Here is a 27255-nt window from a genome sequence, read left to right as displayed (position 1 = left end):
GCAGGTGGAGTCAGATGCATTCCTATGTCTTTCTGACCAGCTGGTCTGGCCAAATTGGTGAGCTCCAAGTTCAGTGAAAGACCCTGCCTTAAAATAGAAGGTATAGAGCGATTGAGGAAGACGTCTGACATTGAACCCTGGCCTCCATGTACCCATGCAGGAATATACATGAGCATGTGTGTGTGCCTGTGCGTGCACACACACACACACACACACACACACACACACACACACACACACACACGACACAGACAGACAGACAGACAGATACACAGACATCATCTTATGCTTGGGCAGCACGCACTCTAAACCACCTCTTCAGTCTTGCCATAGCCAATCCTGGAGAGATGTAGGATCACCCAGGAGATACACTCTTGGCATGTCTGTGAGGGTGTTTTAGGGGGCTTTAATAGAGGAGGGAAGACTTGCCCTGAATGTGAGGAACAGCCTTCTGGAAGATGGGGTTTCAGATTGAATAAAAAGAAGAAAGTGTGGGAGCCCAGCTGGGAGACTGGCTCCCACATTTTACCCCAGGGAACTCTTGAGGAGAGAGGAATAAGAGATTTAGACAGAAGGGTAGAGGGGAAAGAAACAGAAACACAGGATCGCCTCGGGAGGGCCTGGATCCTTATTCACTGGCCCTTCTGTCTCTTCTAAAGGGCTATTTATAGGAATGCCAAGGAGTAGTGCAAAGACCTCCCCCAGCTCAGCCAAGAGCAGACCCTTCCAATCACCTAGAAACCACGCACATAGTGAAGCCATCCTCTAATGCAGCCCTGCTGGGTAAAACAAGCTCAGATCTCACCAGGAACCTTTGTGGGCCTCCACAAGAAAGCAAGGGACAAGAATGCTTATCTCTGCTTCCTAAGTGGACCCGATGCAACCAGCCACCTCACTCCTGCTGCTGTCTTTCCTACTGTGGTGGACTGTCCTCTACCTCAAGCCACAATTAACCCTTCCATGGTGAGGGATTTTGTCATTGACACACAGGCCTCACAGCATCTGTCTGTATAACTAGCTAAGCTGGGGAGGAGAAACTGGCACCCTCTTGGCATCTGATGACATTACACTCCATTATTTTTATTTTTGTGTGTGGCTAGTTTCTTCGTTTCTTTTATTCTTTTCATGTGTCTGCATGTATGGTATGCATACATATATATATATGCACGTTTGCATTTGTGCGTGTGTGCATGTCCAGGCCTGAGGATGATGTCAAGAGTCTTTCTCCATTGCTCTCTATGTTACTCACTGAGACATTAACCCAGAGCTCACAAAATATGGCTGTTTAGCTAGCCTGCCTGCTCTGGAGAGCTCCTGTCAGCCTTTAGAGAGCTGGAGTTACAGGTAGGACATCATTCCCACCTGTCATTTATGTGGGTTCTGGAGGTTCAAACTCTGGTCCTCAAGCACCAAATGGTCTAACCACTGAACTGTGTCCCTCTTTTGGATCATGAAAGAGCCATGCTATGACCAAGAGTTGACGTTGCTCATAAGACACAGTGGCTCTGGGTGGCCTTGGACCCCCGCCCTGCCATGGATGGTGACTTTGTATTCCTCCCACTTCTGTGTCCCCATGGCGACCTTTATGGATTTCAAGATAACATCGCCTCTGTCTCCTTTCTCTTCTTGTTATGTACCATCAGACACACATCCACTTAGAGACACACTCTGGGACAGGTGGAAAAATATGGAAAAAAATAAGACAAAACAACAAACAAACAAAGAACAGCGATGAGCTATGGCACCCTGAGATGCCTGCCGATCCAGCCTGTGGAGCAATGCGGCCACCCTTTAGTCTTCACTTTTTATTTGCCATACTCACACTGACGTACTTTTAATACCAGGAAAAGGGGAACATGGCTTTCTCGGTATCCCCAAAGAGGAACCAAAACAAACAGCCAAACAATTCCATTCAAGAAAAAAAGCAGACACAACCTAGGGAAACAGAGTGTGTGCCTGAGGTCAACTCGTTTTCTGAATGAGAAACAGGATGCAGCGGGGAACTTGAGGCTTTTAATAGACTGAATGAAGAACCTTGGAGCCAGCCTGGGCTCTGTGGGGCAGAGCTGACCTCACTTTGTTTCAGGATGACTCCGTGACAGGCTCATGTTCCACCCTAGTGCCTGGGCACCACGGGAAACTGGCTCAGTGGCTGCAGATGTTGTAGCCACCAAGACCAGCTGTCTGTAGTCAGCATGCCTCTGTGTGACTTATGACAAGGCTGTGTCCATGCTGGGTGATGTCCTGCATGGCTGGCCTTCCTCATTTCTGCTTTGCAGTTCTTTTTAACTGGGGGCCTTTCTGTGGCCTTTCCTCTAGGTCAGGGTCTCTTCCACTCTGGGGCACAGGGTGGATGCTGGCCATTTTCCACACAGGATCCAGCTGGTGTGTTCAGCCTTCTGATTTTGCAACTTAACATTGTCATCTACAAAGTCCATCCTGGAGAAGTGTGAAACTGAATTTAAAAAAATAAATGGCAGAAAGAAATCCTCATGTTTTAAGAGGTTTAGGATTTTGTGTTGAGCCATACTCAAGCTGTGTTCAGCTGCAGTCAGGACACACCCATGTCATACTAAGACATGTGAGTGACAAGGGGCATGAGAGGTAACAAGGAAGGCGCTTTCCTTCTCCACACAGGCCATTCTGCATCACTTGGAAATGCATGAGCTTTCTCGTGGTTAGTGGGAAGGGGCCAGTGTGGAGAGGAGACACAGGCAGCCGGCTGCACCCCAGGGCAGGTCTATCAGATCTTTTGTTTCTTCCCTGGCTCATGTCTGGGCACAGATGCAGGCCATCTTTGCAAAAGACACTGTTCACCCGAGCGACTGTCCAGCCGCCACCGTTCTCATTGGTTTCCCCCTCCACTGCCCCAACATTTAGATTGAAATTTAGTTGCCATGGCAATAGCACTGAGGGGCGTGGCCTTTAGGAAGTGGTTCTGTTGGGAGGGCTCCACCCTCATGGAGGGAATAGCGTGTCCCAGGAAGTGTGTGGGTTATTTCAATAGTGGGCTGTCAGAACAATATTAGGATCGTCAGCTCCTTCGCTCACACTGTCCTGCATGGTGATCTGAATGAGACATGTCCCCCCTGCAGCCTCATTGTCTGAACACTCAGTCCCCTGTCGGAGGCACTGTGTGTGTGGAGGTTACAGAACCTGAAGGAGGCAGAGCCTTCCGGAGGAAGTCTGTCACTGGGGGCGGGCTTTGATGGTGTATGGCCTCACCCCACATCATGGTCCCTCTCTCTGTTTGCTTTGTACAGCTGTCTTTCCGCTTGCCACCGTGCCTTCCTGGCCGTGGGGATGTTCCTCTGGAACCCTTCTTCCTGTTTATCACAGCAACAGGACAGTAACCAGCACACCTGCTGCTTGTCAGCTTCCATCACTACAGCGAAATTCCCGGAGCAATCCACTACTGACGAGGTAGTGGATTCACTGATGCTTGGTCCTGCTGCGTGGGGCCGGTGGTGGCGCAAGACATCATGGTGGGTGTACACGGGAGAGGTTGCTTACCTCAGGGCAGCTGGGGAAGAGAGAGAGGTAAAATGGGCCAGGGTCCCCTGTCTTCTTCAAGACACACCTCCAGTGCCTCGCTTCCTTCTACCAGGAGCCCCCCTCATAGCACCACGTGCTCGAGACCAAGACTTGTCTTGGGGGAGGGCCATCTCTTGACATGCTATGAGAAGGCCTCCGTCACCTGCCAGCACCTGTCCAGGACTTAAAGCCTCAAGGACCATGAACAAGTCGATGTTCGTTCTTACATTTCCAGGCTTTGCTTTCTCTGCAAGTCCCTGGCTTCTGCTATAACTCCTCACATTTATACTCGACACACTCAGACATTCTTCTGGGATGGACCGAGGGTTGCTACGCGGCCACAGAGGATGAGGGAGGTAGAAGGATGTTTCGCTTCCTTTGGTGGACACCAAACACACTTCAGTCTTCTCATGGGAGCTCTGGTGAGAGACAGAGGGACGGAGGGAGAGATGGAGAGGGAGAGAGACTGAGTGAGTGAGCTGGCACCAGCGTCAGCTGCTCCAAGGAGCACCCCCACACCAGAATGCTTTCCAGGCCGAGTGTCTACATTTTGCAGCAGGCGGGGTCAGGGATTCAGTCAGCTTGGGACCTGGGGCTGGAGGGAAGCAAAGCTGTAGACCTTGTTTGCTGTGTTTGGTCAAAGGCCACCCTTCAAACACAGTTCTTTTCACTGGGGATGAACTTTTGACCTATGTTTGGGTTCTGATTGGCATTTTCTAGGGAGTCCATGGGATTATGTTCAATGAGGGGATTAAATTGCTTTATTAGAATCTATTAATTATGGATAACCAGGGTTTCAGTATGCCACGTTCATACATGTGTATATTTTGCTTATATGCACTCCCATTACCTTGCTTCTCCGATGCTCCCCTCATTGTCACCTGTTCCTCTTCTACTTTCACGTCTTTTTCTTGTTTGTCTTGGTGACCCAGCGAGTGTCATCAGGGTGCGTGCAGGAGCCTAGGTGAGGGCTCATTACAGGAGCATGGACGCTTTATCAGGGCTGCACTACTGAAGAAAATTTCTCCCTTCAGTGATTTTTTTTTTTTTTTTTGAGGCAGGGTTTCTCTGTGTAACTTTGCACCTTTCCTGGAACTTGTAGACCAGGCTGGCCTCGAGCTCACAGAGATCCGCCTGCCTTTGCCTCCCAATTGCTAGGATTAAAGGCATGTGTAGATGTAACCAACCGTCTTATTAAATAAGAAACACAGAAACAATGTAAAAGAGAAAGCCGAGAGGTCAGAGCTCAGAGCTAAAATCTCACCCTTCCTCCTGCTGTCCCAGCTTCGCGAAAAGAGACCTACCTCCTGTCGGTTCGTTTTTTTAAAGTATGTTGTTCTGCCTTCTCATTGGTTGTAAACCCAAACACATGACTGCCTCGTCACTGTCTGAATGTACAGCCCCCTAGGTCTTAAAGGCATATGTCTCCAATGCTGACTATATCCCTGAACACACAGAGATCTTATGGGATTAAAGGCGTGTGCCACCACCGCCACACTCTTGCTATGGCTCTAATAGCTCTGACCCTGAACACACAGATATCTATGGGATTAAAGGCGTGTGCCACCACCGCCACACTCTTGCTATGGCTCTAATAGCTCTGACCCCCAGACAACTTTATTTATTAACATACAATCAAATTAATATTTCAGTACAAATCAAAATAATATTTCAATACAATTAGATTACCACCACATTTCCCCTTTTCTATTTTAATAAAAAGAAAAAAAGCAAAAGGTTATGACTAACAAAAGAAAAACTATATACAAAAGTACAATAACTATATACAATATATACAAGTAATAAATACCTAAACAGGTATTTGACGAATCAGAGAAAATAATTCCATTATCTATCCTATTTTGATAATTCCAAGATGTATCTAATGTACTTTCTATCCTAATTAATTTTCAACTATAACTAACTAATCTTCAACCATAACTAACTAATCTTCAACTCCCTCAGAGACCCAAGAAGGGAATAATAGTAGCTAACAAAAATAAAAACAGGAAGTGCATGCAAGCAACTTCCAAAAAAAAATTTTGTGAGTTGACAGAAACAGCCAGCTGCCTGGGCAGTCACCTGAGGTTTCTCCGCAGTGTTGGGGCATCATCTTCAGCCTATAGGCTTAGTGTATCTGACAGACTCATTTGTGAAGTAGGATGTACACAAGGTCAACAGTTCAACCTCACATTGGGTGAGAGCAGTCCACGTACCAGAAACACCTGAATTCCACTAGTGTCCTGTCATGATTCAGGATTTTAAATTCTGGAAATTGTTGACAGTTTTTGAATTCAGCTGTCCATTCTTCTTGGCTGTGTATATATGGCTTCATCTCAGCATCCCCTTCTTCTCCACATCCCTCTATTAAATGCCAGTCTACTTTTGAGAGGCATGAGCTTTCAGCTGCTGTTCCATTGTACAACAGAATCCATCGGCCCTCTGCCTGTTAAGCTGCCTTCGAAGAAAAGGGCACCGTACCTTTTCCGGATGCGAAGGCCACTTCAGGGATGGGGCCATATTGTCCTGGCCTCAGAAGATGCCTTTTGATAAAGCCATAACCACACTTGTTTTGGCAAGAATCAGTAGTCCCTTGTTTCGTGATCTGTCTGTCCATTTTGTCCTGTTGATTCGAGGATACTTTGTTGTCCAGTGGCTAACTTTTGCCAGAATGAAAGTTGACTCCATATGCAGTTTCTTCAATGCCCATATTTTCTCTAAAGTAGATTGGTACTGCCAGGAGCCAACATGTCTCAAAAAAGAAAAATTTTCTAAGTTATTAAAACATTTTAAATGCCATATTCTGTAGATCTCTGAAGGGTTTGAAGATGACCTGTCTAAAACATCTCTGCTCAATTTTTAAAACATATCTAATATGACTACAAGTTCTATGATAATGTCTAACTACTAGCTTTCATTTCTTTATATCCTAATAGTTGATAATAATAACATTCAAGGATCAGAAATTTGCATTACATTGTTAAGTGGATGGAATAAATACAATTAGAAATATACATATAGCATTTTCTAACAATATCAGTTTCAAATTTGTGTAAAATATAAAACAATTCAATCCAATGTAAAGTATTTAAAACTAGTAATTGTCTTTTTCTTTTCTTTCTTTCTCTCTCTTTTTTTTTTTTTAAACAAGAACCTTAAATCTAATCTCCTTTGCTTAGCCTTTTTCCTAACCTTTGACAATAACTTGTAACCAACCCCCCTAAATACTGAAAATTATCCCAGACCCAAAACCCATTAAAAAGACCAAAAAACCACCCGCCCCACACCACCTCTTTGGGAATGTGGGCGTCGTATTCTTAAAATTGCTTCCTGCTGGGTATGGGCGAAGTTTTCTTTATCCTGAAAGAAAAATTTTAGGTTAATTGTCAAATTCTAGGAGAGGTAACTATATCCTTCATTATCCAGTCTGTGTATAATGCCAAAGTTTAGGGTTTATCTCAAGTCCTTATTCAAGTAGTCTTTGAGACTGGATCATCTCAGCTAGTCATCTCAAATTTGCTCTGAGCACCTTGTAGTTCAAAGCTGATCTATGGATGATGTTTGTCAGCTTAATGATATTATTATTGTCCACGTGGAATTGTTGTTGTTGTGGGGCCCCATCTTCTTTCTGGAGACTTCAGTTGATGTTAGGCCTGGCCGTGATTTCCTGCAGAAAACTGATAAGAGACTCGAACACAAAAACATATATATGCAGCTAGCCTTTTTTCTAGAATTAGTTAGTACTCTATGTGACCATTCATATCTTAACAAAGTTTAAAATGTATATATATATATTAATCTTGTAAATTTTGATATAAAATTTATACCTTGAGAAAAGTTTAAAGAATCAGAATAGAATCAGAGTTGAGATTAGTAATAGAATAGTCCCTTAATTAATTTTGCTTTTGTCCTGTACCATAGCAGAAGATGGCTCTTATTCTGGCATGATACAGGGAGTTTGCATTTTCCTTTTAACAACATGCTTGATTTTAAAGAAGGAGAGAGCCATTCTCCAACTCCAAAGTCAGCTTTAAATTTTAATTGAACTGGGACTATTAGAAAACCAAGAGTGTTAAATCTTTAGAGAAAAGCAGAAACAAACATTTAGGAAGACATAAAATTTTTTTAGATAATATATACCCATACACCGTTTCACTCTGTTTCTTGGGATAGATGATTTGTCCCTTTTCTTCAGTTGTCTCATTTGTCCAGTGTTCTTCAGATTCCTTAACCTTCATTCTCCTAAAAGACAAAAACAAAAACCTTTCCCCAAGACTAATTTTGGGGATGTTCCTTTTTGGCAAGTTATTATCTGATGAAATGAAAAGGCATGTTTTATTGATACAAGTTAGTTTAAATTGGATGTTCATGCTGGTTGATGAACTATCACCTCCTCTAATTAAGAGGTCTCTCTTGTTCAAATCGAACCTTTATCAATTTTGATGGTACCCACAGCTTATCTTCTCCTGTAGAAACAAAAGCAAAACCACGTCCCCAATGTAATACATACCCTGGTTTCCATTCTGAGGTCAGCACATCCTTAAAGTATATAGGCTGATTTAATTCTGTAGTTTTTTCTATTATCCAATGTCTCTCTGCAGCTGTTGTTCCTTTCTCATTGGCATTCAGAAAATTCAAAGTTAGAAGAGCATTATGCAGTCTATTTCTGGGGGTTTTTGTTACCCATTTCTGTTTATTTAGCATATCCTTTAGAGTTCTGTTTGATCTTTCTATAACTGCTTGACCTGTAGGATTATGTGGTATGCCTGTAATATGCTTTATATTGTAATAAGCAAAAAACTGTTTCATTTTAACAGAGACATATGATGGAGCATTGTCAGTTTTGATTTGTGCAGGTATACCCATGATGGCCATAACTTCTAGCAAATGAGTGATTACAGAATCAGCTTTTTCAGAACTCAAAGCAGTTGCCCATTGAAATCCTGAATAAGTATCGATAGTGTGGTGTACATATTTCAATTTTCCAAATTCTGCAAAGTGAAACACGTCCATCTGCCAGATTTCATTTCTCTGAGTACCCTTTGGGTTACATCCTGCTGGTAATGGTGTCTGATTGTAGAAGGAACAAGTAGGACATTTCTTTATTATTTCTTTGGCTTGTTGCCAGGTTATGGAAAAATCCTTTTTTAAACCTTTACTATTAACGTGATGTTTTTTATGAAATTCTGAGGCCTCCAGCACATTTCCTATCAATAATTTATCAATCTCTTCATTGCCTTGTGCTAGAGGGCCTGGCAGACCAGTATGGGATCGAATGTGAGTTATATATAAAGGATGATTCCTTTTCCTGATTGTATCTTGTAATTGAATAAATAGTGAAGTTAATTCTGAAGCATCAGGGATAAATTCTGCAGTCTCAATATGTAACACCACTCTTTCAGCATACTGAGAGTCAGTTACTATGTTGAGAGGTTCTGAAAAATCCATTAATACCAACAGAATAGCATACAATTCTGATTTTTGAACTGAATTATACGGACTTTGAACCACTTTACTTAAATTTTCTGATTTGTAACCTGCCTTTCCTTCTTTGTTGGCATCTGTATAAAATGTACGAACTCCAGATATGGGTTTTTGCCGTACAATTCGAGGCAAGATCCAATCAGCTCTCTTTATAAGATCAATTCTATTGCTTTTGGGATATTTGCTGTTAATTTCTCCCAAAAAATTACTGCAAGCTCTTTGCCAAGGTTCACTTTCTGTCCATAATTTTTCAATGTCCTCCTTAGTTAATGGTACGACAATTTCTGCTGGGTCTATGCCTGCTAATTGACGAAGTCTCAATTTTCCTTTGTAAATCAAGTCAGAGATTTTTTCCACATAAGTTTTTAATTTTTTATTTGGTTTATTTGGTAAAAATATCCATTCCAATATAATATCTTCCCTCTGCATTAATATTCCAGTAGGAGAACGCCTAGAAGGTAAGATAACCAAAATGCAATCCAGCTTTGGATCAATACGATTCACGTGTCCTTCATGCACTTTCTTTTCTACCAATGCTAATTCTTTCTCAGCTTCAGGTGATAATTCTCTTGGACTATTTAAGTCCTTGTCACCTTCTAAGGTTTTGAACAAATTAGTCAGTTCATCATTTTTTACCCCAACAATAGTTCGTAGATGAGAAATATCTCCAAATAATCTTTGAAAGTCATTAAGAGTCTGTAGTCTATCTCTCCGAATTTGCACCTTTTGGGGTCTAATTTTTTGTAGCTCTATTTTATATCCTAAATAATTAATAGAATCTCCTCTTTGTATCTTTTCAGGAGCAATTTGTAATCCCCAGCGAGGCAAAATTTTCTTTACTTCTTCAAACATTATTTCTAAAGTATCTGCATTTGAGTCAGCTAGTAAAATATCGTCCATATAATGATAAATTATAGATTTAGGAAATTTTTTACGTATCACTTCCAATGGCTGTTGTACAAAATATTGGCACAGAGTTGGGCTATTCAACATTCCCTGTGGGAGGACCCTCCATTGAAATCTTTTAACCGGTTGAGAATTATTATAAGTAGGCACTGTAAAAGCAAATCTTTCTCTGTCTTTTTCTTGTAAGGGTATTGAAAAGAAACAGTCTTTTAAATCAATAACTATGAGAGGCCATCCTTTTGGTAACAGAGTAGGCAAAGGCATCCCAGATTGTAGAGAACCCATTGGCTGAATTACTTTGTTAATTGCCCTAAGGTCTGTTACCATTCTCCATTTACCAGATTTCTTTTTAATAACAAATACAGGAGAATTCCAAGGGCTGGTTGATTCTTCAATATGCTGAGCATTTAACTGTTCTTCTACCAGCTCTTCTAAAGCCTGGAGTTTCTCTGTTGTTAAAGGCCATTGCTGGACCCATACAGGCTTGTCTGTTAACCATTTTAAAGGTAGAGCTGTTGGTGTCTTTGGAAGATCATCAGTTATTGTGCCCTGTTCTTGTATAATATGGATGGCTGGTGACCACTCATTAGAACAATATCTTCTAATATTTCTCTCAGTAACATGTGCTAGTTTATGATTTGTTTCTGAGATTGGAGGGATGTTAATCTGAGTATTCCATTGTTGCAACAAGTCTCGACCCCACAGGTTCATAGTTATGTTAGCCACATATGGTTTTAATTTTCCTCTCTGTCCTTCTGGACCTATACATTCGAGCCATCTTGCACTCTGTTTCACCTGAGATAATGTCCCAATTCCTAACAGTTGAACGTTTACCTCCTGAAGAGGCCAAGTTGGATGCCAAAATTCTGGTGCAATTATGGTAACGTCCGCACCTGTGTCTACCAGACCAGACAACAAAACACCATTTATTTTTATCGTTAATTTTGGTCTTTGTTCATTAATAGAAGTTTGCCAAAAAATTTTCTTTATGTTTTCTCCTGAATTTTCTATTCTCTCTGTTTCATCATTCTGACCAGCATGATTTATTCCAATAGGCATTTGGTTATTTAATCGCTCTCCAGAGCAGGCATTTCCTCTATGGCTGCCGGAAAGGTTTGAACTGGATTTGCACTGGGGGCCTGCCTGAGGCCCCTCTGGGAGTTTCCCGAAGACTGAGGCAAAGGATTACCCTGTCTGTCCTTTGTTGATCTACATTCGTTGGTCCAGTGTTTTCCCTTACCACACCTTCTGCATACTCCAGAAGGAAGGGGCATTCTGTTGCCATTGTTCCTTGAAGAAACATTGTTTCTGGAAATGACCTGTCTACAGTCCCTTTTCAAATGTCCTTGCTTTCCACATCCAAAACATCTAACACTCCTCAAACCTTTTGAAATTACTTCTCCTACCCATGTATCATCATGCTCATCAGCTTCAACATTAATTGTTTCTCTAATCCAATCTTCCATAGGTGCAGATCTTGCCCTTAATGGCCTGATTATTCTTTTGCATGCTGCATTCGCATTCTCAAAGGCCAAAGATTCAATTATTGCCTTACCAGCTTCTGAATCCGAGACCGTTCTCTTTACTGCTGAAGCCAGTCTTTGTAAAAAATCTGTAAAAGACTCTTTTGGGCCTTGCTTCACCTTTGTAAATGACTCAGATTTTTTTCCTGGTTCCTCAACTTTGTCCCATGCATTCAAGGCTGCCGTTCGACATAAAATTAGGGTTTGGACATCATATAAACATTGTGCTTGTGCTGAAGCATATTGGCCTTCGCCCATAAGCTGATCCTGGCAAACTTGTACTCCTTTATCCCTCCATTGTTTTTCTATGTTTTTAGCCTCCTCCTTAAACCAAGTCAGAAATTGAAGTCTCTGGCTGGGTTCCAGAACACCTTGTGCGAGGTCCCGCCAGTCCTGTGGTACTATCCTATTATATGTTGACCAAGTGTTTAACATTTGCTTTACATATGGGGAATGCATGCCATAAGATACTATTGCCTCCTTAAACCTTTTTAAATCCAACATTTCAATTGGAGCCCAAGTATTTTGTGTAGCCATTTGATCAGGCATCTGCTGTACTGTTACAGGATAAATTAAGGGTGACTGTGTGAAAACAGGCTTTCTTTCTGCAACCTTATGATCCCGACTTGAAACAACTTCACTGTTAATTTCTTCTGTCTGAATTTTTACAGGTTTAACAAGTTCTTCTAACGCTGTTATCCTGGCACTTAAATTGACTATCTTTTTAAATATTAAAATGTGGATTATTATAGTGATGAGGTGCATAATTCCACCAATACTAATATTATATAGTTGTTCCATTGCCAGACTGCCTAAAATTTCGAACAAAAACCAATTTTCTTCCAATGTACACATAAAACCCATTTGTTTTTTAATGTGGAAAAAAATTCTCTTTTAGATAGTTTCTTTTAAAATATCTGATATATTATGACTTACCAAATCTGCGTAGAACAGTAGAAATCCGAGGGGATTTTCAAAGCAGCCACCTAGTGTCCCAGGTGTAAATCCAGAGAGAGAGAGAGAGAGAGAGAGAGAGAGAGAGAGAGAGAGAGAGGAAAGAGAGAACGCACAAGAAAGCGTAGCCGGCTAAAGCTTAAATGCAGCCACGTGTTCCCTCTTGTGCCGAGTCAAGGCTTGGGTCTGGCTTCCTTAAGCTCCGACCACGTGCGTTGGCTTTACAGGCAGGGCCCTGTTCGGCAGGGCAGGTCTGAGTTGTTTGTAGCACCGGCTTTAGGCAAGCTGCTCACAGACCTAGGCCCGGGCTAGAAGTTGCTACCCGGACTAGGACGCCAGCAGCTCGGACTAAGAAGCCGATCGCCGCCGGCCGCCGTGTGCCGCCGCTGCCACCGCCGCCGCCGCCGCCGCGGGCCGCCTGCCGCCCTTGCGGGAAAGCGGACCTGCCGTCAAGCCAAGCGGTTTTTAATGGATTCTTGTCACGTTGGGCGCCAGATGTAGATGTAACCAACCGTCTTATTAAATAAGAAACACAGAAACAATGTAAAAGAGAAAGCCGAGAGGTCAGAGCTCAGAGCTAAAATCTCACCCTTCCTCCTGCTGTCCCAGCTTCGCGAAAAGAGACCTACCTCCTGTCGGTTCGTTTTTTTAAAGTATGTTGTTCTGCCTTCTCATTGGTTGTAAACCCAAACACATGACTGCCTCGTCACTGTCTGAATGTACAGCCCCCTAGGTCTTAAAGGCATATGTCTCCAATGCTGACTATATCCCTGAACACACAGAGATCTTATGGGATTAAAGGCGTGTGCCACCACCGCCACACTCTTGCTATGGCTCTAATAGCTCTGACCCTGAACACACAGATATCTATGGGATTAAAGGCGTGTGCCACCACCGCCACACTCTTGCTATGGCTCTAATAGCTCTGACCCCCAGACAACTTTATTTATTAACATACAATCAAATTAATATTTCAGTACAAATCAAAATAATATTTCAATACAATTAGATTACCACCACAGGCATGTGCCACCACCACCTGGCCTGGGATAGTTTTTAAATTTTACTTAAAGAAAGTAACTTCATTATGAAATGATTCACGTTTCCCACTATATAAAATATGGGTCAACTAAAGGAGAAACATCAACAAGGCTCCCTGCCACTCAATGTGCTGCTGAGGGCTTAGAGTCGGAACTTTCCGTGTGTGAAGGGAACATGTGTGTACTGCCCTGACACCACTGATGAGGGACATCTTCTCGTGTTCATTTTTCTACCTATCATTAGTTCAACAGGACCTGCTCTTTCATTGAGATGAAATTGTAATGGACATGATGTTGACCTTCCATGGATGTGACACCCAGGCTGGAGCTGTTAGCCCTGATTTACAGATCTGAAGCAAGCGGAGTGGAGACTTTCTGAGCCTGGGTTTTTCTCTGTGAAATGCAGACTTGACGGTTCTTACTTCTGTGGCTGTTCTGCACAGAAAATCAAATTAGCTACTTTTGGTAAAAATGCTAAAATCTCTCATTTCTAACAGAATGTGAGGAGGCATCAAATTCAGTTCCACTAGTGAGTAACTGGGCCCCACCACGTCTGCCTGCATGCTGCCATGTCCTGCCATGATGATAATGGACTGAACCTCTAAAACTGTAAGCCTGCCCCAATTAAATGTTTTCCTTTATAAGAGTTGCCGTGGTCACTGTGTCTCTTCACAGCAACAGAAACCCTAAATAAGACACCAGCCTCCCATCCCTTATTTTTTCCTCATTTATGTGTGTATACACATGTGTGTGCTGTATATATGTACACATGTTCCTGTGTGTGCACATGCGTGTACACATGTGTGGAGGCCAGAGGTCAGCATCAAGTATCTTTCCTCAATCACTCACCTTTTATTTTTTGAGACCTCTTCTTTCATTGGACCTGGAGCTCACTGATTTGGGTAGACTGGCCGGCCAGGGAGCTCTAAGGGTCCTCTTGTCTCTGTCCCCTGAGTCCACTCTGGGGTCACAGCTGTATGTCACAGGTGCATGCCGCAGGCATGTTTTTACATGCATGCCGGGGATCTGAACCCAGGCACTCATGCTCATTCAGCACTTTCCCCACGGAGCATCTTCCCCAGCGTCTGGCAGTCTCCTTGCCTGTTTGCTCACTGGGACTCTGATGTCACCATAGCAACCTTCTCTCTTGCCTTTAACTGTCAAACAAAGACCCCTTAGGTAAGGGAACAGTAAGAGGGTTCCAAACCCCTGTTCTGGGCTCAGGGTGAGAAACTGTGAGCGCTGAAGGCTTTGGATCACTGTGGGAGGGGAGCATCCCTCAGCCTCTGACCCAGCACTGAGTCCTTGTCCGGCCTCTGCTGCAGACCGGCCTCCCGCTGAGTATTAGCTTGAGTATTAGCTGAATGTATGCGTTGGACAGGCCAGCGAACTCCTTTTAAAAAGACTTTATTCTTTTCATTGCAAAATGGAATAATAACAAAATGTATAAAACTGTCACAAGGACCAGGTACTGCCCCATGTGAGGGTGCCTCGTGCTCCAGTCTGGCTTGGCTGGGTCAATGAGCCCCAAACGTGGGGCTTAACCATCACATGTACCATCCACAGCCCTGCATGCTGGAGTCCAAGGTCCAGGTGAGCAGGGCTGGGCTCTTGAGGCCCCTCTCCTTGCCTACGGGGCTGCCTTCTCCTGGTGGGGTCACCTCTGGTGCCCTCTTCCCATTTACTGTAGTCACATGGGTTAGGGGATCTATCTGACCTATCACTCCACCTTAACTCCAAACATCGTCACTTTCTGAGGTGCCAGGTTTAAGATGACTGCGTATGAATTTCAGGAACCATCCAGCCTGTGCCATGCAGAACAGTATCAGAGTCAGAGGTGATCACTGTGGCTCCTGTCCACCAAATTCCTTCTCTCCTTTGAGACAAGGTCTCATGATTTTCAGATTGGCCTTGTACTTGTTACATAACCAAGGACAGCTTTGAACCCCCGGGTTTTGTGCCTCCACCTCTCGAGTGAAGGGATTACAGGTCCGTATCATTACACCTGGCTTATGTGATGCTCAAGATCAAACTTGGGGCCTGTGGATGCTAGGGTGAGCGCTCTTCCCACTGGTTCACATCTCCAGCCTAGGGTGAGCGCGCTGCCCACTGGTTCACATCTCCAGCCTAGGGTGAGCACTCTTCCCACTGGTTCACATCTCCAGCCTAGGGTGAGCGCTCTGCCCACTGGTTCACATCTCCAGCCTAGGGTGAGTGCTCTGCCCATTGGTTCACATCTCCAGCCCCAGTCACTGAGTGTTTTAGTTACTTTTTGTGTCGCTGTAACCAAATACCTTGGTTACAACTTGAAGACAATGTAACAAGACCGCTCGGCTCGGGGTTCAGTCCGTGGCCACTTGGCTGGGTCTTTGCCAGGCAGCACCCTGGTGGCAGGACTATACCGGGAAGGTCACTTATCTCATGGTGCACAGGAAGCAGACGGAGGGGAAGGGCCTGAGACCAGGTGTAAATGTCAAAGCCCACCCCAGTGACCTTCCTCCTCCACTCAGACCTCCTCAGATTTGCACCAGCTCCGACCTAGTACGCCCTGCCTGTCTGGCACCAACGCTGGTATTTGCTTTCTTCTCCAAGGGGAATGCAGGAAGCGGCCTCCTCATCTCTGTGTTGGTTACTTTTCTCAGTCCCATGACCAAAGCAGTTTAAGGGAGGAAGGGATTATTCCCCTTGCATTTTGCAGGTTTAGTCCATCATGGCAGGAAAACCATGGCTGTGGAGCTGGAGGCTGCTGGTCATGCTGCACCCACAGTCAGGAAGCCGAGGGAGAGGGGTGCTGATGCTCAGCTTGGCTTCTCCTTTTCATTTGTCTGAGACCCGAAGCCCATGGAATGTTGCTGCCTAAGTTTAGGGGGGGGGTCTTCCCACCTCAATTAACTTAACCTAGAAACTGCTCACAGACATGTCTAGAAGTGCTTCCTGGGTGACCCTAGGTCATGCCAACTAGACAGCATTGACCGTCACACCAGGATACACAGGTCCAAACACCATTCGATTGAGTATAAAACATACCCAAGGCATCCTCAGGTAACCAGACAGAGGACACATCTACACAGACTACAGAAAAGCTGGTGACGCAGGCCTGGGGCCCAGCAGACCACCCTGGCCATTCCATGTGGACCCAGCCAAGTGCTCTTCTCCAGTGTCTCATATTCTGGACGCTGCTCACACTCCTGACTGCACATCAGAAGCTCGTGGGCATCTCTTACAAACATTCCCCGGCAGGGTGCACCACTCAGACCACCACGTCAGAGTCTGCAGGGCCCAGACTAGAATTTTATGAGGTAGATCCTGGAGCATGGCCAGGTCGCTGACTGCAGAGGTATGTATGCAGAGTTCTAGAGTCTTCTCTGTTCCAGCCACCCTGGCTTCCAGATGTACCTCATCTTTGGAGGCTCCATGGACCTAGAATTTTGGGGATGCCTAGAGTCACTGAGGTGTGGTTTTCTTCAGGTTCACCTCCCAAAGACAGGACCAGGTGGTGCAGGACCCATAAATGTGTGGGAGGATCTGGCGCTTGCGGCCCTGGGCTGCCACGTTCTGAGCCAGCATCATCCAGTCTCAGCCCCTCACCCACTGCCTCTGTTCTGATCTTCCTCCTGTCCCTCATCAAGACGCTGGCCTTGGAGCCCAGCTGCCTGGGAGTGTCAGCTAGTGCCTCCTAACCCTAATCTTTGGTCCAAACAAGTCATGTTCTAGGGTCCAGGGCAGAGACATTTTGGGTCACGGACACCATTTAACTTATTCTGCCCAGAAAGGCCTTAAAAACTGCACCCAGGTGAGACTCTGTGGGGTCCGGGTCCTGGTGTGGTGAGCTTGCAAAGTTCTGGGTGTTTCTAATTTATGCTCTGCTTGTGACACCAGTGTGTCCGTCGTGACGGACACCAGGAAAGCCGAAAAGGCTCACTTCCATCAGAGGGAGGTGTCCGTGGTCCATGTTCAACTTTCTGTTCTAGTCTGGTCCTACTGGGTGTGGTGGGTTGTGTGTCTTTTTCAGTAAATAAAACCTAGGAGGGAGCTGTTTGGGCTTCCCAGGGCTCTGTCTTCAATGCTGGTGTGTTATTTCGGGCTTCTCCACACCTGGACAACACCGTGAACTCAACAGGCCATGCTTGTCACCCCTTGGTAACCCGAGTCGCTGGGGTTCACAGGTCTGGAACAAAAGTCTTCAGTCCTTGGGATGGTGATGGTTTTCTCCTGAGGAGTTGCGAAGCCAGTTTTGTGGGGTTAGCTGGCTGGGTTTCCAACGGAGAGCTTTTGATCCACAAAGGGCTCATTCAGCGGTCCCCTTTAGTCTTAATGAATTGCAGACTGTAGATAGCAGCCCTGGGCCAGAGGGCCCCTCTCTGGGTTCCACTCTGCTGCAGGCTGGACCCCTTGCAGTGGCTCCTCTTGGCGGAGATTCCCGGGGACAGATCCACCTTTGTGACCCTGGCTCAGGCTCCTTTGCTGTTGAACAGAATTTGAAAAAAATGTGAGGTTCAGGTGGGTGTCTCCTTGCAACTGAGTTCCCTTGGCCACATTTTGGGCTCTGGTTTACTTTTGGGGCAAAAGGGTAGATGGGGACCAGACTGAAGCCCTGCACAAGATTGGCAATTCAATTCTTCATTTGCATTTCTGGAAAAATATTAAAGTAACCATTTTCATTTCTCCCTTTTAAACTTTTTTTTTTTTTGAGCTGGGCACAGTGGCGCACACCTTTAATCTCAGCACTTGGGAGGCAGAGGCAGGCAGATCCCAGTTCGAGGCCAACCTGGTCTATAGAGTGAGTTCCAGGACAGCCGGGGCTACACAGAGGGACCCTGTGTCGAAAAAAATCAATCAATAAAACAAAAACAAAACAAATAAACAAACAAAAACCAACTTTTCTTTCTTTCTTTCTTTCTTTCTTTCTTTCTTTCTTTCTTTCTTTCTTTCTTTCTTCTCTCTCTCTCTCTCTCTCTCTCTCTCTCTCTCTCTCTCTCTCTCTCTCCCTCCCTCCCTCCCTCTCTCTCTCTCTCTTTCTTTCTTTCGTATCTGGAGGGCTTCTCTCCAGGTTCTACCAAGCCCCGCAGTCCCACAATCCACGTATAAAATAATCACTCAGACGCTTATATTACTTATAAACTGCATGGCCATGACAGGCTTTTTGCTAACTGTTCTTATATCTTAAATTAACCCATTTTTATAAATCTATACTTTGCCACGTGGTGGCCGCCAGGACAAGCAACAGGTAAAGACGCCAGTAAGCCACAGCCACGTGGCAAGGTATAGATTTATAAAAATGGGTTAATTTAAGATATAAAAACAGTTAACAAAAAGCCTGTCATGGCCATGCAGTTTATAAGTATTATAAGCGTCTGAGTGATTATTTTATACGTGGATTGTGGGACTGTGGGACTTGGTGGAACCTGGAGAGAAGCCCTCCAGTAACATTCTTCCTTCCTTCCTTCCTTCCTTCCTTCCTTCCTTCCTTCCTTCCTTCCTTCCTTCCTTCCTTCCTCCCTCCCTCCCTCCCTCCCTCCCTCCCTCCCTCCCTCCCTCCCTCCACTCTCTCTCTCTCTCTCTCTCTCTCTCTCTCTCTCTCTCTCTCTCTTTCTTTCTTTCTTTTAGAAAGTATACTATGTTGCCCAGGTTGGCTTTGAACTTTCTTAGTTTGCCTCCCAGGGGCTGAGGCTGCAGACAAGTCTCCTTTCTCTTTTCCTTCTCTCTCGTTGCTTTCTTCTCCAGAACTGCTTTGCAAGGGTTCCCGCTGGCCACAGCTGAGACTCTCTCTTCTCCTTGACTCTTCAGCCCGCAGGCAGTGTTCTTTTGGGGTGGTGGGAAAGGGAAGACCTGGGTGTGCTGAGGCAGATTCTCCTGACCTGAGCCTGATGAAGTGTGTCTGAGGCCCCTGCAGGTTAATGGTGATATTCATGTTAGGAAGTGGAGAAGGAGGACTTGAACTCATGTCTGTGGAGCCTGAAGCCTGAACTTACTCTCCCTGTATAGAAGTGGGTTTGGAGAACTTCCCTGGGGGCAGGGCGGTCATGGAACTTGGCTTCCGGGGGCTCCACTGCTTCCTGTCTTTGCAAAGGACCTAAAGCTCACTCTAAATGACTGACCATCCCAAGAGCTGCTTCTCAGCCACGTGGAGTTTTGTGATTGTCCCATCTCACTGCCATCCAGTTCACACTGAGCACCTCCTCTGTGGAAACTCTTCTGTGGAGGAATCTGGGGGAGTGGAAGTCCAGCAGTGGGCAGCTGGGGAGGCAGGCTAGTCAGTAAACTGCGTGCCCTGCAAGCATGAACGACTGGGTTCGGTCCTTAGAATCCATGTAAAATATCCAGGTGTGGTGACATTTGCTCGCAATCCCAGTCTTGGGGAGGCAGAGAAAGGAGGATCCCTCCTGGGTCTGTTTAGCTAGATAGGTAAGGTGTATGTCTCAGTGAGAGACCGACCCTACCTCAAAGAAAGCAAAATGGATGGGGATGAAGGATTGACATCAGACTTTGACCCGTCACCTTCATACTCACATGTGTACATGGAGCACACACACACACACACACACACACACACACGCACGCACGCACGCACGCACGCACGCACGCACGCATGCACGCACCCCAGAGGAAGTACAGCAATGGATGATGCTGGTGCCACCTTCACCAGGTTGGCACTGTCACTGGGAAATGAGACCAAAGTTCAGGAGGGCCCCAGGGGGCCAAGCACACCAGCCTGTGTCTGGAGAGAGAGCCATCGTTCCAGAGACGTGCTGTAGAGGAAGAGTGTGACCTGGGCTGGGAGGAGGGGCGAGGATCAAGGCGGACTGGAGTGAAAGCGGCAAAGGTGTGGGAGGCTCTGAGTGCTTCATGGCAGCTGGGACTGAAGGAAAACACGTATGTCCACGCCAACCTGATAGGCACCTTCCGGGGGTCCCCGATTTTGTTCTGAGCCATCATTAGAAGCTGTGTGTATATGTGAGCAATGAGGAGCTTGTCCCCAGCTTACAACACGATCAAAGCTCCAGAACCCACTTAAAGTAAAAACACTGGCCGGGCAGTGGTGGCGCATGCCTTTAATCCCAGCACTCGGGAGGCAGAGCCAGGCGGATCTCTGTGAGTTCGAGGCCAGCCTGGGCTACCAAGTGAGCTCCAGGAAAGGCGCAAAGCTACGCAGAGAAACCCTGTCTCGAAAAAACCAAAAAAAAAAAAAAAAAAAAAAAAAAAAAGTAAAAACACTGTAAGCTGAAAACACTCTGAGTGACCCCTAACCCACCCACGCTGTTAGCCACACGGCATGCTCCGTCTGAACTCTGAAGTGACTGTCCTGTGCCGTCCTGAGAGGACGGGCTAGCTGATCAGAGCAAACCCCAGCAGGTATGTTTTCTACAGAATGAATTTTGCTTTTGTGTCATTGAGAGGTTGAAAAATGATGAGCCACGGGGCCAGCCGTGGTAAAGAGTGCACACAGGTGCTGGGCACTCCTGGGATTCCGGCTAAGTGCACCTAAACGTGTTCTTCCTGATCCCACATACCAAAAGAACTGTGCTTTGCCCTGGACAGATGTGGAGAGCAGACAGTCTGCTCTGGGCCATGTGGGCTCTCCTGGGCAGTGGGTAGTGAGGAACTGCCCTCCAGTCTCTCACCAGCCAGGTGCTGCTGCCACCATGGGGGTGGAAGTACACTTTAAGAAGTCAGCCAAGATGATCTGAACGGATGCGAGAGTTCCAGGGGCCTTGTGCCCAGGGTGTTTGGTACACTTCAATCTTTGAAAGCTATGGCCCTACCTTTGGGAGTGAGTGCATGTTGAACTCCAGTTTGCCAGGCTCCTTATTGGTCCTGATGGGGCTGAGCCCTGAGTCAGTTTTTCTACCTAGCATCTCTGGTAATTCTGAGACAGGCAAGCAGAGACACTGGCCAGGTGGTAGGTAGAAGATGGAAGCCCTTCACATGGAGGAAGCTTCTGGTGGTCTTTAGCCATGGTTGTCCCCACCTCTCACGTTCAGGCAGGCCACAGCAGCCGTTCAAGGTGTACAGTATGGGCTACTTGCCTCAGTGTGTTGTGCTTGGCATCCAGTGACTTTCCCAGGTCACTGGGTATCATCGCCCATGGAAACACTCCACGGTTATCATGAAAGTTTGTTTTATTTTAGCTGTGTTCACTAAAACTTTATTTATAATAACGTGGTCAGTTTACCCCAACTGTTATTATTTTAAAGTTTTAATTAGCCATACAGAGTAATTGGTTTTCTTATGGCACTTTCATATACTCTTAGTTTTGATTGAATCTCACCCTCCCCACTGAAGAATGGGTAATAAAAATGTGACAAGGTATACACAATGGAGTTTTATTCAGCTGTAAAGAAAAAAATAAAACTATGAAATTTGCAGGAAAATGGATGAAACTGGACATTATTATATTAAGTTTGATAACCTAGGCTTGGAAAAACATACACCACACATCAGCTTTCACATGCAGATCCTAGCTTCAAATTATTATATTTGGGTATTTATGTGGGAGTGAGTATTTATGTGGGTAGAGACCAGGTGTGTTAGTTAGGGTTTCTAGTGCTATGAAGAGACACCATGACCATGGCAACTCTTATAAAGGAAAACATCTAATGGAGACTTGCTCACAGTTCAGAGGTTTAGTCCATTGTTGTTATGGAAGGACAGCATGTAGGCAGACATGGTTCTGAAGAAGGCACTGAGAGTTCTTACATCTTGATCTGTAGGCAGCAGTAAGGAGTCTGTGTTCACACTGGGCATATCTTGAGCATAGGAGACCTCAAAGCCCACCTCACAGTGACACACTTCCTCCAACAAGGCCACACCTCCTAATAGTCCACTCCTTTGGGGGGCCATCTTCTTTCAAACCACTACATTTCACTGTCTGCCCCCCATAGGCTTATAGTCATATCATAATGCAAAAATGCATTCAGTCCAGCTTCAAAAGTCCCCATAGTCTGTGACAGCCTCAAACTTATTTAGAAGTCTAAAGTTCAAAGTCTCTTCTGAGATTCATACAATCTCTGAACTGTAATCCCCTATAAAATCAAAATAAAAAAACAGATCACATACTTTCAATATATAATGGCACAGGATATACATTACCATCCCAAAATAGAGGAAATCTTGCATAGTGAGGAAAGACTGGACCAAAGCAAGACCAAAAACCAGCTGGGCAAACTTCAAACTCTGCCTCTCCATGTCTGATGTCAAAATGCTCTTCAGATCTCCAACTTCATTCAGTTTTGTTCACTGCAACATACATTCTTTTGGGCTGGTTCCACTCCCTGTTAACAGCTTTCCTCAGCAGGTATCTCACGGCCCTGGCATCTCCAACATTTAGGATTCTCCGAGGCAATCGAGGCTTCACCTTCACAGCTTCACACAATGGCCTCACTAGGCCTCCTTTCAGGGACACCCTTGACACACGCCTGGCTTCACCAGCTTTCTTTAGTTTTGGAGGAAGATTATATAACCCATTTCTTCTGTCCTTGACTCTAAAGCCAGAACCACATTGCCAAAGCTGCCAAGTTCTGCTGCTTGCTGGGGCTGGAATTACATCTTCACCAGCTTTCTGTTTTCCATGGTTCCTTTCACTGCCTAAGCTTGGCTGTCCTGAAACTCAATCTGTAGACCAGGCTGGCCTCAAACTCAGAGATCCACTTGCCTCTGTCTCCTGAGTGCTGGGATTAAAGGTGGGCGCCACCACGCCTGGACCTAAGCTGTTCTTAAATTCCTTTTCACCAGATGGAAGCTTAGCTGGGTGGGGTCTTACACTGAGGTCACCTCTCCTTTATTCAGTTTCTTAATCTGTTTATCTCCTCAAACACATGACTTAGCTCTATTCTACTTCCTGGTGCCACTTTCTCTTCAAATTGTACATGTTGCATTTTTCATTTCTCAGCTTGCTCCTTTTCATTATAGATCTGCAGAAGAGTGACCACTAATAACCATATGGCAGAGTCAATACTAGGCTGTTTTGAGATTTCCTCTGCCAACGTAATTAATCTAAAACTCTTTACTTTAGCCTCAGGCAGACTTTTAGGACAAGGGCAAAAAACAACCACATTCTTCACCAAAATATCACAGAATGATTTCTAGGTCACATATTAATATTTTCTCCTCTGAAACCTCTTGAGCCAGGCTCTCACATTCAAATCACCTTTTGGTTTTTCGAGACAGGGTTTCTCTGTGTAACAGTTCTGGCTGTCCTGGAACTTGCTTTGTAGACCAGGCTGGCCTTGAACTCACTGAGATCTACCTGCCTCTGACTCCCGAGTGCTGGGATTAAAGATGGGCACCTCTACTGCCCCCGGCTCAAATCAAACTCAGCACCACTGTCTTCCATGCTCCTACTAGAATGTCCCTTTAAGCAGCACTTAAAGCATTCCACTGCTTTCCTAACCCAAAGTCCCAAAGTCCAGATTCCTGCACACACAAACATAGTCAGGCCTATCACAGAAATACTCCAGTCCTTGGTATCAACTTCTGTCTTAGTCAGGGTTTTTTTTTTTTATTACTGTGAAGAGACACCACGGCCATGTAACTCTTACAAAGAGACATTTAATTGAGGCTGGCTTACAGTTCAGAGGTTTAGTCCATTGTCATCATGGCAGGAAGCAGGACAGCATGCCAGCAGACATGATACTGGAGAAGGAGCTTAGAGTTCTTCATCTTGATCCCCAGGCAGCAGTAAGGAGTCTGTGTCCACACAGGAGACCTCAAAGCCCACCCCACAGTGACACACTTCCTCCAACAAGGCTGTGCCCACTCCAACAAAGCCACCCCTAATAGTCCCACTCCCTACGGGGGCCATTTTCTTTCAAGCTATCATGACCAGGACATCAAAATGTGGACCTAGAGAGGGAACAAAGAGGATTCAAGGGAGGCGTGTAGGGAGGGAATGGAACCACGTGGTATAAAATCAATGACTTTGCTCAGGTTCAACAGAGCTGGGTCCTGGGTCTCACAGTGACCCTCGCACCCGATTTTGCTGCCCAGTTTTATGTCAACTTGGCCCAAGCTATCTGAGAGGAGGGAACCTAAATTAAGAAAGTGCCTCCGTAAGATCAGGCTGTAGGTAAGCCTGCCTGACATTTTCCTAATTAGTGATTGATGTGGGAGGCCCCAGTGCTGTGTGAGTAGTGCCATCCCTGGGCTGGTGGTCCTGGGTTCTATAAGAAAGCAGGCTGAGCAAGCCATGAAGAGCAAGTCAGTCACCAGCTCCCCTCCATGGCCTCTGCATCAGCTCCTCCTCCAGGTTCCTGCCCTGTTTGAGTTCTTGCCTTGGCTTCCCTCGGCGGACTATGACTGGATAGTAAGCCAAGGCTTTTGGTCATGGCGTTTCATCACAGCAATAGTAACCCTAGCCAAGACAGCAATTTTAGCTGCAGTCAACTCCTTGCTGGAGACGCAGCCTGTCTGCGCATTTCTAGTCCTTACCTCTCATTTCCCAAGAGATCGGAGATGGTAGCGGAGCCCTGATGACATGTAGGTCTCTTGGTTCTTCCTCATCTAACATGAACAGGAACAGGCTTATGCAAGTTGTGACTCAGTCCTGCCACCCCCACAGGCTCCACACGCTCAGAAGATAGAAGGGAACAGAGGGAGCCTGCAAAACAGCGTGCAGTGTAGACAGAGGTAGCATCTTAAGGAAAACGTCCCAAACAAACCCCAGCCCTGCGACACTGTGACAGCCACTCCCAGGGGTCTACGGGGAGATTTAAGAGGTCAGAGGGTAGGGGAAGAGGGCATAGGAGTTTTTACTGTAAGGTCCCTTTGGATACACTCATGTCTGTAGGACACAGGGGGCCATCCTGAGTCAGTGGAGCTGTGTGTCCCTGTCCCTCACACAACCGAGCGTGGCGGCACCCACATAACTCCACTGTCACTCGCGGCCTCGCTTTCCATCTCTGGATCCATAGGACATTTTCCTAGCCACCCCTGGGGGACATCTAAAGCTAGCCCAGGAGGATTACCATCTCAGGCCACCTGTCCAGCTGTCCTCCATATTGGGAAGACAACCAAACCCTGGCTCCCCAGGCGTTATTTTCGCAGGGACCCAGGTGAGGCAGGACTTTGATACCAGCGGTGGGTGAGTCAGGACTGACGGTTCTGGACGCAGTCTTGGCGCATTGCCATCACTGCGGTTCCACAGCGGGCCTTGCCATGGATTCCTTGGCAATAGGGTCACAGCCAATCAGCAACCACGCACACACTTGTCCTAAAGGTCCTCACAGGGGCCCCTCCCCCCTGCATTCAGACTGGGCCACTCTGCCCAAGGCATTCGCTTTCATGAGTTTCTGCATTTTACTAAGGAGGACACTCCAGCTTGTCTGCCCTGCAGCTAGGGTTTGCATGCTGTCTGTAAACTGCAACGTGGGAAGAAGACATTTATAACCAGCCTCCTCTGCTTAAGGAAGGCATGGAGTCGATGCAGTTATAATAAAGTGCGAGATATAATAATGTGGAGAACAGGAGCAGCCAGCTCACCACCCCTCCCCCACCCTTCAGGTGTCTGCTCTGACTTGCCTGAGTGTGGGTGGGCTGCCTCCTGTGTGACTGAGAGCCGAGCTTCTGGTGGCGACTGAGGAGGCTTTCCCCTTTTTTTGGGAGTCAGACCTCTAGGATATTTTTCAGACGTGTCAAATGAAATACTCTGGTTTACAAAGGAAATCTATTTCATTGGTAGAGTTATCTAATCTGTGTATTAAAAGTGTAAAATGTGTTGGACTGGAGAGGTGGTTCAGTGGTTAGAGCACTCGTTGCTCTTGCAGAGGACCTGGGTTCAACTTCCAGACCGATATGGTGGCTCACAACAGGCTGTAACTCCAGTTCCAGGGCTCTAGTCTCTGTGGGTACTAGGCATGCACATGGCACTCATACGTACATCCAGGCTAAACACCTCTACAAATAAAATAAATCCCCAAAAACTTAAAAAAAAAGTGTGAAGTGTATGTGTGTGTTGGGACAGAGTTTTCTATGTAGCTCAGGCTATCCTGGAACTTACGATTCTCCTGCCTCAGCCTCCAGAGTACCAGGTTTTCAGGTGCATGTCCAGCTTGGGCCTATCATTTCTCACAGTTGGTTTAATTTCAATAAGTGGTAGGAAGACATGTTCTGAGACTTGGGGAACAAATGTCTATTAGCTGTCAATCACCTATCACCTGTCTATGTTGTAGTTTGGGTCTGAAGTGTGCTCTAGAGGCCCCTGTGTTAACTCCTCAGCCTGTGGTGTTACTGGGGTGTTACAAAGGCAGAACCTTTGGCAGAAGGTGACGTTAGGTGACTTAGGACGTTGCCCTTGAGTGGCGTTTGAAACCTTGGACCACCCCTCTCTGTGTCCCAGCTGGTGTGATGTGGATAGTCCTGTTGGGAGAACTTTCTCCTTAGGGTGGGGGTGACAAGGCAATACCATTCCCCCTTTTAAAGTCCTAGCGACAAACCAAGGTACAATTTCACCAGCGTCCCTGCTGGGGAAACAGTGAGTTGGTTGGGCTTTACTTACAGAGCATGGGTGAGGCTGGCCTGCAGGAATGTGGGTGACCTTGAAGCAGCCATACTGGAAAGTCTGCAGCCAGCATGGATGGTTTCTTTCCCGTAGCCACATAGATGGAGCCCCCTCCTCTAGTCTCCCATAGCCCGTGTACTCTAGTCCCCCCTCAGGCTGCCCCCACTCCAGACCACGTGAAATTAGGGCAAAACTGCATGCAGCTGGTTGGAAGGAGTCGCCAGATACTGAGGTGAGGGTCCAATGACCCTCCCCGCCCTATGAGGAATGTCAGCAGTCTACGAGCACAGCTGTGAAGGTCATGTGCGAGCAGACGCAG

At 45.9% G+C, this 27255-nt stretch overlaps 1 long non-coding RNA gene across 1 annotated transcript; it reads right to left on the bottom strand.

Annotated features, from left to right (window-relative positions):
- Positions 1–1811: 1811 nt before the first annotated feature.
- On the bottom strand, positions 1812–14555 carry LOC121821799 (uncharacterized). The gene is made up of 4 exons (XR_006062697.2): positions 14291–14555; positions 4385–4545; positions 3762–3953; positions 1812–3523 (listed from the first exon to the last, which is right to left on the bottom strand). It is a non-coding gene; the product is annotated as an uncharacterized LOC121821799 (long non-coding RNA).
- Between the last annotated feature and the right edge of the window lie 12700 nt (positions 14556–27255).

Source organism: Peromyscus maniculatus, chromosome 12 (genome assembly GCF_049852395.1).
Source record: "Peromyscus maniculatus bairdii isolate BWxNUB_F1_BW_parent chromosome 12, HU_Pman_BW_mat_3.1, whole genome shotgun sequence".
Taxonomy (NCBI): domain Eukaryota; kingdom Metazoa; phylum Chordata; class Mammalia; order Rodentia; family Cricetidae; genus Peromyscus; species Peromyscus maniculatus.
The sequence above is the reverse complement of the archived record's forward strand: the minus strand, read 5'-3'. Positions and strand labels throughout refer to the sequence as shown.